General features: G+C 38.1%; 1 long non-coding RNA gene across 1 annotated transcript; it reads right to left on the bottom strand.

Annotated features, from left to right (window-relative positions):
* Nucleotides 1–830: 830 nt before the first annotated feature.
* Nucleotides 831–10819, bottom strand: LOC121894600. Its single transcript, XR_006095582.1, has 2 exons — nucleotides 4800–10819; nucleotides 831–4669 (listed from the first exon to the last, which is right to left on the bottom strand). It is a non-coding gene; the product is annotated as an uncharacterized LOC121894600 (long non-coding RNA).
* Nucleotides 10820–11519: the final 700 nt, after the last annotated feature.

Raw genomic sequence — 11519 nt, 5'->3', positions numbered from 1 at the left:
AGATGTGTAGTTATAAATATTTCGTTTTATTTTGAAGAGTTCATAGTCGTAAAAGGAAGTAGTATTCCAGAGTAAGTTAATACTAGTCATTAATTGGTTGAAGTGGGTGGGGATCAGACAGGTGTATGTAAAGAGAGAGAGGAAGTAGAGTGTGAGTAAAAGTCATGTAACTTGACGGACTGAGTAGCGATGAATGCGCAGTGTTTACAAACAGATGTGTAGTTGGTGTCTGAGATTATCTGCCCGACAGTCTAGGCCAGGACACTCATGCTACATATTTTCAGATAGCAGCTGGAGATACTTCTACTCGAAGTTTGTTGTACAGTTGTTCAAGTTTGTTTGTTTATTAGCTCATTAGCCGAACGTGTGTGTAGCATTCATTAGCAAAGTGAATGGACTCATAGTCGCTATAACTAACACACTAGTGATTTATTAGCATTCATTAGCACAGTGAATGGACTTATAGCCACTGTGTAGCTAACCCAATTTATGCTAAAAGCTTTAGTTCATCGTTTTCGACGTGGAAACCCTGAGGATTTATCGGACAGTGCTATGAGCTACTAAGTCATCGCTCAGAGAGACTTTTCACTACATGGGCCGGACCCGCCATCTTTGGACTTCAGCGTGTATCCTTTTCCTTCCCGGAGACCGAGGCTGGTATAAACTGCATCCTGTTCTTTCCCGGAGATCGAGAGGCTGGTATAAACTACTGACTGGAGTCAGACTTCATGACCAAGGTACCACATTTTATTTTGTTGCTCTTTGAGTGAAGCGGCCAAATAGTTTTGGGCCTCTCCGTTCACAAGCATCGGATCAGGCCTGCAACAGGGTTTATTTTATTTTATTTTAATACCTGCCGGCTTGTGTGTGGTGTGTGTGCTTGGTGAATGTGGGCCCGTAAATTTTGATATGAATTTAGCCCAGAGGTAATCGAAATTTCACTTTGAGTGTATTGTTTACATTTGAAGAGAGATATTGCCATATCTCAAGTTATTGAAAGAGACTAAATATTATTTCACTGTTTATATGGGAAATTTGCAAAAGTAAAAAGAAGAGAAGTTCATTATTTCTAAAACAACTTCCAGTGTGATGCTTGGTTAGCCTATTTCTTTCACTAGAGGTATTTAACAGTGACAGTTTTGTTTAAAGGAGTGATTCACCTATTTCATTGCAATAGTCTAATTCATCAGGTAGATTACAGTGCATAGATTTAATGCAAGAGTTAAATAAAAGTGAGCCTGATAAGTGTAATACAGTTCATAGCAGTGAATAAAGGAACCCAAGACAAATACTAATAATATATATAAACAAAAGAGAAACAGATTAACATCTAGCCTAAGTATTATTTATTGTACATTAAGTCAGTTGATTTAAAGAACTCAGGGCCCTTCCCTGTTTAGACTAGGGATAGGTGGGCTACACATAAAATAAATCAAAAGGGTGATAATAATAACAATTTAGATAGCATTTATACTGTCTCTATATGGAGACACCTGATGATAAACTTACCTCTCTGGCTGAAGAACTCTGCAGTACCTCTTCATCACTTCTCATTCGCTTGGATGGTCTTGAGATCTCACTGTCACTGTTACTGATGGACACAGAGTGGAAACTCCCACCTGATGAAGATAGTGGTGTGGATGGTGGTTATGACCGAAATGCGCCTAAATCTCAAAACAAAAGATATGAACAATTGACCTCATTTGCAGTTATAAAATCTTGAATTCAGCAGTAGACATGACACCTGCTTTTAGCCATGCAAGAAACTCTGCTTATATATTTCCTGACTGAACAATTAGGAATCAATAGAGAAAAGCAATCCTTTATCAATTAAACCCAGTACTTCAAGTTAAACCTTTTCTAACAATTGTCTTAATATTCCATATGCTAATATTAAAACTAGATTTAAGATAATTAAATCAATGCAATGGTTGCATCTCCAATGACCACTTCTGTTAATGTAATATAAAACCAAGCTATTTTTTAAATTTACCATTGTCATCATGACTGTCCTTGATGACAAATCCCTTTGAGAGTGGATAATTCTGCCTCAGTGCCACAATCATCTTCCGCAGTGATTTTGTCCACAGGGATGGAGAACTTCTCTCTCACTATGTGATGAGGTTAAGAGTCAAAATGGCATGACAAATCGTTTAAATTATACAATATCATCACTTAAACTCTGTTTGAATTACTGGTTAGTCACACCAATTGGGAAGTTTACCTTCAGAAATTAATTCTTCAAAATCAGTTGATTGTAATTTGATGTATTTCTGGCGGTTTTGATACTGTACCTGCATGACCATTTTGCCATCTACAACATCAGACTGTAGAGAAAGAGGGGGACAACATGAAATTTCTTAAGACATCCTTTCAATGCTGTTTTAATTATGAATCAATATTGTCCTCTAACAGCCTAAAAGACAATTAAAAACTTTCACTACACTCAAATGCTCTCTGATGGCCCAAATACTTGTTGGAAATGAGGCTGGCGGGTATGCAGATGCTCTCTTTCTGTCTGAGAGGTCTGGAACTTCATATAAGCTCTTCACACCTCTTGTGATGATTGCGATATCTTTGTGTCCTACCAAACAAATGCACTGAAAAACACAGAATGGCCTCATTATGCCATCTTGGCTGTTATGGCCTAAATTCTAAAGCTTTACTGAATACTAGTCAAATATAATAGGGGCATTTGTTACATCGTTATATTTACATTATAGCATCTTAAAAGGGTAAAAATTTTGCCCAACTTAACTGAAGGATGATTTTCTGAATGGTGACCCTCCTGATCTTGTTGATAGCTACGTCAAGAGATGCAAAGAAGCAAATTCCTGTCTACTATGATGACATGACAGTACAGTATTCATTCTTGAGATACGTCAAATTGATTACAATATTTAAAAGAGATGCAATTGAAGGCTATAAATTCACGTTACATCTGCTGGGCCACATATCTAAAACACCATAACAAGCGTGAGCTAACATTAAGTTAATACATAATACTACTAATTGTTATAATCCATTAAATTATATGAGGTGATTTGGGAAACACAACTCAAGAGTTTCAAGGCAGAGCCACAGCAGTGCTTCTTTAAATCATGTCATAAACTTCAACTTGTATTATTTTTTATTCATAAGGATAGATCTTTCACTATGACATCAGAACAGTTAAGATGTTTTCAATTCTGCTACGTTTGAAACATTGTAATGGGCGTGGCTTGTTAGGACCCTTTGTCGACTAACCAGGAAATGAACAACCTCATTACTTCATCTTTTAAACAGAACAGTCTGCCGGAAATTAGTGTCGGTCCTCATTATGAAAATAGTGGTCTGGTCTTATGGATTAAAACAAAGAAAACTCATGCAGGATTTGACCGCTGGAGCTTTGATTGTTACAATTTTTTACATGTGATGACTGCATGTCACTAAGGCAAGAGGAGATGACAATCCGTTCATCTTGTTGTGACATCATTAAGAAACACTGTACAATAATAAAACCTTAATGCTTCTAAAATCCTTAAGAACAATGCTTGTGGTGTTTATACTTGTGTTCCAGATTTCAGCAAACTAGCATGCATTGTGGATTATAGACTGACATACAGCATAATGCAAGATAGATTTAGAGCATATTGTAGCTATACTTGCATTATTAAAACCCACCAAAATCAAATAGTTCAACAAAACAGAATAGGCAAAATGGCAGCTCTTGTTTAAAGACAAATAAGTTAAAATGCAAGCTTTGTGTCTTGTTATAATAGCAACTGGGCTTAAACAATAATGTGACACGTTATAAGGAAGGACAACAATAATGATCAGTAATATATGTATATGTTTTTTTTTCTTCATGCAGAGCATAAATAGTCTGTCTCTGTGGAGGGATTTCTAACACAGGAGAGGTGATACCACAGTTTGTGTGTGGTGCAGTGAATCTGAAAGGGAAATGAAGAAAACGTAAACTATGGAGAATACCATATTATTTTTTAAACCTGTATGCCAGTGTGTCTGATTCTGAGTTTAAATACTAGTTGTGGGTCTTTGGAGTCAGCATGTTCTCCTTAAATTTCCTTCAGGTGCTCCAGTGTCCTCCAAAAGTGTAAAAACATGCATCCAAGGTTCTTCCCAGTCTTTTGGTCAAAAGTTGGTCTGAAGTTAAATTAATATTCTTACCCATTCATCAATGTCAGTCCCTGAGCTGTCCTCCCCACAGGCCCGACACAGCTGGGATAGGTCATCTGTACAGGTAAAATACAGGCATGTAACAAAGTCTGCAGACATTTTGATTATAGATAGATTTTGTTTACCTTGTATAGTATAAGTGAGTCTTTTAACAAAGATGCTGTCATGTTCAGCCTCAACCTGGCTATCCCTTCCTGGTGCACAGGGAACTGGACAGTCTTCCACATCAGGATTTGCTCTGCGAGCTATGACATCATGGGTGTGTGATAAGTATAATTATAATGTCACAATGCCAGATTGACAGAGAGATAATCAGTTAGTAACCTTGCACACAAAGACGCTGCATGATGTTGTGTCCTGCTGATGGGGATGGCTCATTGTGGAGCACGCCCATCTTGCCACTGCTGGACACTGTTTGCAGACCGGTGCTCTTCACATAAGGACCACAGAATCACTGTTTGGCAAACTTCTCACCAATCCATGTGTGAGCCTTTTCAATTCAAGAGCAGTTCATCAGGCACTTCATAAGGAAAAATTCATCTTAACTTAGTTAAACGTTAATGTGCCCTGTGTTGCTCCCTAAATATTGTCAGAATTGTCAATGCTGTCATTTCACTCACCTTGTTACATCCTTGCACCAATTTGTTTGTTCTTGGGTGGCTCCAAATGGGTCCAAGAACAAGGCTCTCCTCTCCTTCAGATACATAATGATAAAATATGAAATTAAACATTACAGCCAATACTCTTGTACTAATCCTTTTTACTGTATTTTAATCTGCCATCCATCTGGCCCAAACAGATCATTTTCAACTGAATTCACTGACTTTTTGTCCTCTATCCTTAAATTATCCACATTTATCATTGCAGTCTTTTAATCTCACTCAGCATGTATAAAGTCCTACACACAAAAGAGGACATACTCTGGACCTTGTTTTTACTCTCGGTTTGAATATTGATTCTTTATTTTTCGAGGATCTTTTTATTACTGACCACAACTGTATTTTGTTTGATTTATCTTTTAACCTGGATTCCTTTTAATCTGTATTCCTTTCAATCTGGATTCTTTACCTTGCTGCCATACCATTAGCTTTCGCATCCTTAACCACCTTTCTGCTACAAAGTTTTCTGCCACTTTTCATTTTAATTCTGATATGCACTGTGATGTTGACTACTTGGTGCAGTCTTTTAATGAACAATGCCTTTCAGCATTAGATAAAGTGGCCCCTATTAAAACTAGATCAGCTCCTTTGATCAAGTCTTCCCCTTGGATAAATGACAGCATTCGCCCCCTTAAGAGAGACTGTAGGAGAGTGGAATGCCTATGAAAATCCATCCAACTAAATGTCCACTATCTTTATTTAAAATAACTTTTCATGTCTTTCTATAATGTGGTAAAGGATTCCAGGATCCTTCTGTGCTCTCCATAACCTGCTCAATTCAAACATTCTTATTCAACCACTCAAAAAATCAAACTTTGATCCATCTCTACCCCAAAATTACAGGCCCATCTCCAAGTTACCCTTTGTAGCCAAACTATTAGAAAAAGTGGTTGCTAAGCAGCTCACAACTGCAATAGATGAGTGAAATATCTTCGATAAGTTTCAAATTATATCTTATTACACAGCTTTGTTGAGTATTCGATTCTGATTGGTCAATTACGCCATTCTACAGTCTGTTATTTCTGCAGACCGCTGCTATGAATAACAGACTGTTGCTAAGGACACAGTCCTGTTCATAGACTCTGGAGAACTACATCTAATCATATCAATCTGCAGAAATAAGGCCTTTAAAAATGACCAAGTACAGCTCATGCGCAAAACCCTATGGCAAAAAAATGTTACAGATAATGTCTGTGACTGGGCACAGATGTGATGGCAGCCTGAAGAGATACTGGGCTCCAACCATTACAGAAAGGGAAAAGTTTAGCAAAATCCTGTCCTCTGATCCAGGCAACTTCGCCTCCTATTCTGACACTCTGTTTTGTGGTGTGCCCTAAGGTTCAGTCCTTGGTCCTATTCTATTTGCCTTGTATATGCTTCCCCTTGGACAGATAATAAGGCACTTTAAAGGTATGTCCTATCACTGCTACGTAGATGATATTCAATTATATGTCTCATTTAAACCTCAAAACATAGCCAAATTGTCAGTTTTAGATAATTGGATAAATGCTCTAAAAGACTGGATGGCAGATAATTTCTTACAGCTAAATGCAGAAAAAACTGAAAGCCTTATTTCTGCTCCTTCTAGTGTTATCTTTCAGATAAGGGATGGTCTTGGGTCTCTTACCTCGTCGATTAAATCATCCATAAGAAATCTAGGTGTCACTATAGACCAGGCTCTGACTTTGGACCAACATGTCAAGTGTCTGATTCACTCTTGTTTTTTCCAGCTGAGAAACATTGGAAAGCTCAGGCCCATTGTGTCTCAAGCATAATTCATGCCTTTATATTGTCAGGTCTTGACTGTTGTAACCCCCTTTTCACCTGTCTCAGCAAAACATCCCTGGATCGTTTATAAATGGTCCAAAATGCTGCTGCTAAACTCCAGGTCCTCCAAAAGGTCTCAAGTGATACCGATTCTGATTGCTCTTCACTGGCTCCCCATCAAATTCAGAATCCAATTCAAAGTTCTTGTGATCACCATGGAGATCACCACTCTGCATGGTCAGGCACCTGCCTACAGATCTGCTGCAGCCCTACGTCACCAGCAAGTACCTAAGGTCTTCTAATCAGGGTTTGCTGGTTGTTCCTAGAACGAGCCTAGACTGAGCTTTTGAGGTTGTGGCTCCTAAACTTTGGAACTCTCCCAGTGGATTTAAGATCTGTGGACACTGTGGACACCTATAGAAATCAGCTCAAGACCCATTTGTTCAGACTAGCCTTTGTGCAATTGTTCTATTTTCTATTTATTCTGTTCTTTATTGTGTATTATGTCTGTATGGATGTTGTATGGAAACAAAACACAGAAATTAACACACATACACATCTGAAGGGGATTTTATCTGATTGTGTAACAGCTGAAATCCTACCCACCTTAGGCCTTTTTCAGATTCCTGCCAGACTGACATCATCAAGTAGGAGTCCAAAATGAGCGCACCCACTTTCCTTCCCACAGCCATTAAGTATGCATTCACAATCTATAAGTGCAAGAGTGACTTGTGATCCATTTTTTCCTAACAATCCTAAAGATAAACATCAGAAGAAGTATTTTAGAAACATATGCCTCATTCTCCAACTCTTTCCTCTGGGCCGAATCCATAATATTCTCTGAATATATTTTATATGGTCCAATCCTTGACCACAGTGCCATTGGTTTTCTCCCAGCCATATGTTTCTGATTACTGTAAACAATGTCAATGTCAGTCATATGATGAAATGCATCATTTTAGGTGTAATGTATGTCAGTTTACTCACAGGTTTCTGCATCGTCACAGGGGTCCGGAGACTGGGAAGATGTTCAAGGTGTCAGGTGTAATGAGGTGCACGTCTGTGAAGTCTGTATGTGTTGTGTTGAGGTTTGTATATGTAGTGGGATTGTCTCTGATGGACCAGCCAGAGGAGAGGGATCCAACATTTTTCTCAGTTTGGCAGGGATCCTCTCCCCTGGCTGGTGATCAATGTTTATTTTGACTGTGTTTTTCCCCCTTTCAGACACCAAGTCAGCACTCTTGCCATCAAGAGATATAATTTTGAGGGGTCCCGGCATGTTGTCTCCATCCCCACCCCCCTTTTCTCTGCTCTTGTCTGATGTTCTTTTGTAGGACAAGATCTCCCACCTGATTTCACCAAATTGTCCTCTTGGCCTGTCTCCTCCTTTCCTCTTCAGACTTTATCCTGGCTTTTTTAAATGTTGTCCTTCACCTCTTTGAAGTCAGATTTTTGCTCCTTGGCCTTCACAAACCTCCTCCTTGAGCAATAACTCTGTGACTTTGTCTTCTGTAACCTGCCAAAACACATATTAAAGTGATGACATCCATTTTGAAAGTTTTAAGGCGTTTAAAATTGGGTGCTACCACTTAATCAGTTTCTGAGGGGAAACCCTTCAATCATTGCAAGAGAGAAAACAATTACACCACTCAACCTTCCTTGTATGAAAGATATTGACTGAAATGGACTTACGAAATAACATTGATATTTAGTGACATTATTAACATCTTCTTTTTTTTTAGACTACTGGATACTTTTTGAGAAAAATGTAGCTTGTATACAATTCATACTTGACATATTCATTTAATGTGGTGTGTTCGATTAAGTGCCCACTAGAGTATTAGAGCACAACTGGCAACCTGTTGAATTTTGAGTAGACTGGAAGAAAAAGAAAGAATCTGGTGCTCTTCAAGCCATTGATTTCGATGTAGACTGGTGACATTTTTAGTGCAGCCACTATTTTTTAATGTAATGGTGATGTGAATTATATTTTACATTGTGACTATTATGTTAAAAAAAAATCAAATTTAACTTTTGTCCTTTCATGAACAGACTGTTGATTAGAAATCACAGTTTTCCTGTTTAATACACCACACTTGTGTATAGAAAGAAATTCTTATATAATTGAGACTGGATGAAAACACACATATGGTTTGTTGTTCACCTTCTGGATAAGAATGAGAACCTGTAGAGGATATAGAGTACAGTGGCTATCAGAGCATGGGAGCAGAGCGGAGTTGGAGTGGAGAAGGGAGCAGAGCACCATTAATTTAACCTGGGCGAGGAGAGCACTTGAACCATTGACATATTTAAGAACAGATACTTGAACTTGAAAAGATGTCCCACTCAAGCTTGCTAAATTTGCTCTGTGGCACTCACGATGTTGCATTACCTAAGCAGCACCCCTGCCCAGATGATTACATATATTTGGCATATTCCTTGGTATTTGATATTAAATGTTCAAATCCCCACTTTGACCGCCTGTTGTGATTTTATTAATTAAAATTAATAACTAACAATAAAATTAATAACTAACTCTTAACTATTATTGGACAAAGTTTCACTGTCGCTGTGATTCCTTCTTTTCACATGTCCTAAATTCATAACCTAGTCAGCCTAATATTTTTCTGTTTTCCTTCAGTAATTGTCCCTATAATCAGACTATAACGCATAGTTTTTTTCTGTAGACAATGTGTGCATTATACACACATTTGAGTATTTTTGTTGCATTCCTTGTTATTTAAATCTAAAATAGAGACTTTCCATAAACTATGGATAATAATCCCTTTGTTGTATATTAGTAACAATCGTATTGGTTTAGGCTATCATCTTTTCCTGTTGTGATGAATAAATAGCATGGGTTGCCCAGATTATTAAAATAATTTGAGTCAAAACACTACAGTTTTTTTGGCTGATTTGCAGAAAAAAGGAGCAAATTTGGAACAAGTTTTTTCCTCTTGGGAGCAGGGAACGGAAACAGAGTGGAGTGAAGGTAAGAGAGGGGAGAGTCGAGCAGAGCACAGTTGTTGGTCATCTGATGATAAAAGCTAGGTATATTCTGCAAATGTACGACCACAGCCATTCAAAAAGTTTCTTGAGGCCATTCTTTGCTCTCCTCAGCCACCAAGTTCAAAAGTACCTACACAAATTGATCCACCCCGCACAAATGGAGTCCCAGTTCTATAAGTCATGTAATAGGTATGTAGCACAAATGTACCCACTAGCAAGAGCCCACAACGTAGGTATACCTACAGCCCAATGTAGCTCCTTCAAAAAGGGGTGGATATGTTGACACCAACCAATAGCATGGAAGCCTTAAGACGCCTTAAGATGTTCGAAATGGACTGGTTAATTTCTGTCATCTTAAGACGTACAAACTTGACATAATATTACAGACACCAAACTAGATGTTTTGGTCCAATCTGTGTTCCATAACAGTTACATTCATAGGTGTTGAATACAGTAAATCTGTGATCTTACACCAACAACATTAGGTTCTCTCACCAGGTACAGAGTTGATTCCACAGAACCAGCACCAGTGCCTCAACACTAGAATTTTGACTCCAGTGAATTTGCTGTGTGGGGTCAGGGAAAATCTCCCCTTATTTTCAAAGCCCAACGGTGACAGGCATGGCCACCTACCATCTGCCTGAATCCATGTGACCGCAGCTTAACATGAGAGGAGTTTTTAAGATGAAGAACATGTGATTTCAAGTCTGATCCGGAGGATCAGCAGCAGGATACACGGTTAGAGCATCTCCGGCAAGACTTGCAAGAAGTCACAAGTTTTGACTAAATATTGTAATGAGAGCCGAAATGATGTGGACTATAATGGCAAGATCTGTCCCAGTTGTCAGGTCCTAATGACTGAGAGATCTGGAGCAGTTAGTGTTTCCAGCATCTTTTCCATTTTCTGCTTTAGACTCAGTTTTCTGTTCAAAGCTGCCCTCAGTTCTGCTCTCTCTGAAGGTAAAGAAGCTTCCATACATTACAGCAGAATTTTACAAGGATAAATGGGGGGAATCATATATACTTTTTTTCTTAAATAGGATCATTACAGTTGGTTACATTCCCCTCTGAACCTGTTTTTATGCTCTTCTATTCTCTTATCTCAAACTTTCTTTTTTTGTTGTTATTATGTGCATTGATTATAATTCATTAGTGTAGTGTCCTTAAGTACCCTGACTGTAGCACACCAAATTCTCTTTTGGATTATTCAAGTATTCTGTCCTGTTCTGTCCTACAGCAACGTTGGCATTGTACGTTTCTGCAAACCACAGAAAAGTGTGTATGTATATATATATATAATATATATCTTTTAACACATGTATATCGTATCAAAATTTCAACAAAACATCATCTCAACATTTCTACAAAACGTAGCATATCAAAATTTCTAAAGTGACCTAGTTCACATGCGATCTATATGAGCTGACTTTCCTATTAGGAGGATGAGGGGTCGGTGGATGGTTGGTAAGTTTCTTGGCAGCAAGTTGGAAATCAGCAGAGAGCAAGGTTCAAGACCACCTCGAGGGTTGGGTTGTGGTGATTTAGGATAATAGGATGGGTATATTTTTCATATATCAATACTGCAGAATTGATGTAGATAAACACATTTTTGGCTAGGCTTTTGTGCTCCTGCTGAGTTTTATTGGACATTATACCAGTTCAACATTTATGTAAGATGTTTTCTCTGATTTCCATATACTTTTTCTAATGCACTATGCAATCTTTACTGTAGGTTACATGCGTACACTGGAGACTAGAAGACAACACAACAGAATTTGTTCTTGATTATACATCTTGCTGGATCAAAGTTTTGCATGTATATAAAGGTCTATTCTTCTTCTCTGTGTGTTGGCACATTGTGACTAAGAAGTGCACTAGACAGCGGGAGATAGAGACATTGAAATA

This window comes from Thunnus maccoyii, chromosome 3 (assembly GCF_910596095.1).
Source record: "Thunnus maccoyii chromosome 3, fThuMac1.1, whole genome shotgun sequence".
NCBI lineage: Eukaryota > Metazoa > Chordata > Actinopteri > Scombriformes > Scombridae > Thunnus > Thunnus maccoyii.
This window is presented reverse-complemented; position numbering and strand designations above follow the sequence as displayed.